Source organism: Vipera berus (assembly GCF_964194415.1).
Source record: "Vipera berus genome assembly, chromosome: 5".
Classification (NCBI taxonomy): domain Eukaryota; kingdom Metazoa; phylum Chordata; class Lepidosauria; order Squamata; family Viperidae; genus Vipera; species Vipera berus.
The window spans coordinates 95,188,505-95,193,618 of NC_138207.1; positions in this window are offsets into that span (position 1 = coordinate 95,188,505).

A 5,114-nucleotide genomic window follows, 5' to 3' on the forward strand; every position below is an offset into this window, starting at 1 on the left:
CCGTAGAACTGAAATATTGGTTTTATTTATTTTACAAATTCAAGACAAGATTTCCCTACATTGCAATGTAGCGAAACTTCTATCAAGGACATTTAAGGCTCTTTAGTCCATTACATTAGAAGGAAAAAAAAACCACATTTCTAAAGTTTCCAAAGAACTTAACTCTTGAAATTTTCCTTGAAATATTAAAGATGGACTCAGTTTAAATCTGACCAGGTTGTTCTAAAATGGTTCATTATCTCATTTAACATTATATAGGCTTCCTAGAGGAAAAAAAAAGGAATAGCAGGCAGATAAATCAATTAGCTGGCTGAGGAAGGAGCAGTATATACAAATCCGGGATGGCAGTCTTGCCTTCGGCAGGGGGTTGGACTAGAAGACCTTCAAGGTCCCTTCCAGCCCTAGGGTTTTATTATTCTTTATGAATAACAGTAGGGTTGTTGGTGGGAGGCCTTCAGCTATTGAATCCTCTGGAGAAATAAATGGGGCTTTTATTGCACATTCATGTAGTTTACTCAGTTGCATTTATTGATGATATTCATTGTGGTCAATTATTATTGTAAGAATAACATGGGTATGGATAGGTGTGTAAAAGAAAATCCGCTTGGTAAGGAAGAGGCTTATTTCTTTAGGCAAGGAGCACACAACAGCCGGGAGAGCAATTATGAAGCCTGTGGGGCCAGATTTCTCCACTGTGCATCACAGAAGGACTTTCCCACGACGCCTCGCTTGTCTCTGGCCCTGTTCCAGCTGTGCACTCGTGTAAGTCAAAATCATTTGAGCCCCCTTAAAAAGCAACAGGGATGCGGTGGCTCAGTGGGTTAGGATGCTGAGCTTGTCGATCAGATGGTCAGCACTTTGGCGGGTCGAATCCCGAGTGCCGCGTAACAGAGTGAGCGCCTGTTACTCGTCCCAGCTTCTGCCAACCTAGCAGTTCGAAAGCACATAAAAATGCAAGTAGAAAAATAGGGACCACTACGGTGGGAAGGAAACAGCATTCCGTGCGCCTTTAGCGTCTAGTCATGCCGGCCACATGACCGCGGAGACGTCTTCGGACAAGCGCTGGCTCTTCGGGTTTGAAACAGAGATGAGCACCGGCCCGTAGAGTTGGAAACGACTAGCACGCATGTGCGGGGGAACCTTTACCTTTACCTAAAAAGCAACAACGGGCACTTTCACTCGCATTCAGGTCTTTGGCTCCTTTCTCCCTGCAGAGCAATCAACGATCTGCCCCGCTTTGTGATCGTGTCTGGTTCTACAGACCTTGAAGTGCTGAGAACCACCTTGTGGCAACTCTCGGGGCAAAGGTTCCTTTCCACGGAGTGTCACACCACCCGGGCCATTGGCCGAGCTTCAGACAGGAAGATCAATTGGCTTCTGGGTCAGATACCTCAGGGCTGAATCTGCAGTCAGCTGCCTGAACTGCCAGCGTGAGAGTGGGACAAGCCAGGAGCCGACACTGAACTGGCGCCTGGGATGTTTTCAGTTTGCGTGATAGGAAAGGAGGGGAGGGGGGCATCAAGGGAGGCTCCTGTCTCTTCCGTCTGTCAAGAGCTGTGCAATTAACACCTCTTGCCCACTGAGCGCTCTGCTCTCCATGGGGCTTCCTTTATCTGCACATAATGCCTAATAACCAAATGTAGCCTGTGGTTATGTTACAACTGGTCAGGGACAAGCATCCATTTCCAAAGAGGCACGCACAATGCACACAAACAGCCGGCAGAGGTTAAACCATACCGTAATGGCCTCCAAACTGACTTTTTTGGACTGCACACCTGATGGCTTAGCATTCCCCAAACTCTGCAATTCTTGCTAGGTCTTGGGGCCCCAAAAGATTTTCTCTGACCCCCCCCCTCCCCCAGCTTTTCCCTTTCCCTAACAAACGATAGATCTAAAAACTTACACTGCTCCTTCACAGAGTAAAGACTCTGGAAAGGGCCCCACAACTGAGTTACTTCTGCCTTTCTTCTGCACCAGGGCTCCACTTGTACCACTCCAGTTAATCCTGTCAGTGCCTACTAGGTGTCTTGCTGCCCAGAGAGCACATTACTGCTTCCTGGTGTGTATGTGAATGCGGGATGCCATGGTTACATCCTTAGCTTTGTCATCCCGGTGAGTTTTTGTCCGAGGGTTCAGTAGGTACGCAGAGTATCCTAGGCATACATAAATCTGCTGCTGCTAAGGACTGCCTTTGTTTGTTTACTTTAGGACCTGCCGAGTCTACTTGGAGGAATGAATTTCTACAAAGCCCCAGCCCTGCTGAGTTGCTGACAGGCAGAGGAACACCATGGTTGGACCGCGGGCCTTCTCTCCTAGGAGAACTTCTGGTTCAGACATAACATGGGGACAGGGGCCTCCACTTCCCTCTGTGTAAGTGTAGTGTAACTCCTTGGGCCTAACTGAGGGTTTGCAAAAGCACCTTCTGAGTAGTTAAGGGCAGAAGCCTGCTGCTGATGACTGATTTATTTCAAGAAGACTCCGGGTTGGTGTTGTCACTCCTGCTCGGTTACTATCTGTAAATGTTCTCCCTCCCCTTCCCCCCCACCCCCCTTGTTCAATATTTTGCCTTTCATACGTTGATTTTAAGAGTGTTTACTTAGGAATATGATTTATTTGTATGGGTCTGATATATTTCAAATAACTACTAAAAAGCAATGAGATTTACCTTAGTGCATTGTAATAATTTGCACTCGTTTTTTCATGCTACAGTGAGTCGAGCTCATATTCATGATCAAAATCTAACTTTAAGTTAATAACGATGAACATTTCAGCTGCGTTTTCTTTTTCTTTTAATATTTGAGAGATATTGCATTACAGCACAGCCTTGATCTACTTGGAGTCCCTTGGAAATTCATGTGACAACTGCTCAACTGAGATTTGGCCTTAAACTGTGGAATTGTCCCTTGAATGTGAATGCCAGTTTTTATTTTGCTATCTCAGCCTTGAGAGGAGACTATACTGGGTTGGGTCCGGATACTCTGTTTCATGCAGAAAAGCAATTTCTGTTCACAGAAGGATGCTTTCCAAGCCCGAAAAACAATTAAATGAATGGAATTAAACATTTGGATTCACTTCAGTATAATATTGCTCATTAAAGTAATATTGACTCCAAAACAGAATCATGTCCAATATAACAGACTTGTATATACTAGCTTTCATTTCAATAACTTGGTGCTCACGAGAGAATTATAGAGGCAACATGGAGGAGTGGTAAAAGTGGTGGACTTGGAATGAGGACACACAGGTTCTAGTTCCTCTTAGGCCTTGGAAAACCTTCTATACCATTCCAGACAAATGGCTGTCCAGTCTCTTCTTAAAAACCTGGAATTAAAAAGATACTTCCTAACAGTGAGGACAATTAACCAGTGGAATGGCTTACCTCCTTAAGTTGTGGTTGCTTCATCACTGGAGGGTCTTCTGCTTGAGCAAGGTTGGACTAGAAGATCCCTTCCAAGTGAGTTATTCTGATGTCACCAGATGTATGGTACCCTAATCTTTAAAGTATTAATTGATGGTCTGGTAGAGGTAAAGGTTCCTCCGCACATGTGTGCTAGTCGTTTCTAACTCTAGGGGCCGGTGCTCATCTCCGTTTCAAAGCCGAAGAGCCAACGTTTGTCTGAGGACGTCTCCGTGGTCATGTGGCCGGCATGACTGGACGCCAAAGGTGCACGGAACGCTGTTACCTTCCCACCGGAGTGGTCCCTATTTTTCTACTTGCCTTTTTATGTGCTTTCGAACTGCTAGGTTGGCAGAAGCTGGGACGAGTAACAGGCGCTCACTCTGCTACGCGGCACTTGGTCCCTATTTTTCTACTTGCATTTTTACGTGCTTTCGAACTGCTAGGTTGGCAGAAGCTGGGACGAGTAACAGGCGCTCACTCTGCTACGCGGCACTCGGGATTTGACCCGCCAAACTGCCGACCTTTTGATCGACAGGCTCAGCGTCCTAACCCACTGAGCCACCGCGTATGTACAAACCCTTAAAAATCCTGGAGACTTAGCGAAATAACTGCAACTGGAGCAAGGCAAATATTGTTTTGTCCTCAAAAGGGGTGAATGGGAAAGAGGTGTCAAGAAGCTGGGAAGCTTTGCAAACATGAATGATGAATAAACTAAGCAACAAACTACAAAACAATAAATTTGGCACCAGCAACAATGGCAGATCTTTAAAAGATGGATGCAACAAGGTGGCATGAACCAAAAAGTGTCAAAATAATTGTTTCCAGAAAAGAACTTCTTTGTATTTTTTTGTTTAACTTGGAAGCTCTGTTTAGCCAATTGTGGTACTCCTGCAGATGTAATATAGCTTGTTTTCAAGAAACACTTAGGAAACTGATTTAATCCCATCCTAAATGTATGCTTGATTAAGTATAAGACTTTCTCTGTTATAATTAACAAGTTTGCATGGGGACCACAGTCATACATTGTATGTATACAAATCAAGCAAGAAGGCAGATCAATGTAATACAAGGCATACAGGAGATAAGTTAATTATCTGCATTTTACACCAAGATGGGGTGCAGGAATAAATATAGTAAAACTGTAGGTTTTTTATAAACTTGAAACTTCTTATGCAGTAAGGTTATTTCATTTAAAATATTAATTGGCTGGGGGAAGGTCAGGTTACAAGGCATACAAGATCTTTGCTCAAGTTAGTGGAACCAGCAAATATCCCCCCCCCACCTTCAATTATTTTCTGTTAATGTTGCATGCTACATCAATCCATGCCCAACAATTTTCAAGGCTCATAACTCAGCTCCATATCCCTGTTGTTATAACCTTGATATTTTAACATTTTTAAAAATTTATGATGCAAGGGCAACAGCACAGTTATTTCTCTTTGCAGCAGTCATTGTCGTCTGTAAAAGTGAAGCACGGTGGAAATAAAGTTGGACCGGAGCCTCAAAGAATCTTTGGTTCTCCCCTTGATATTGTCTCCAAGGACCAGTCTGTTCCTTTAGTTGTTCAACACACAGTGGAATATTTAGAAGAGTTTGGTAAGTTCATGATTCCACTTGGTGGTGACCATTTTTTTCTTTTCAGAAGGAAATCCTCAACACAACAAAGTGTGCTTGCACTTGGTCAGGAAATGGCAGGTACTTTGGGGATTAATAT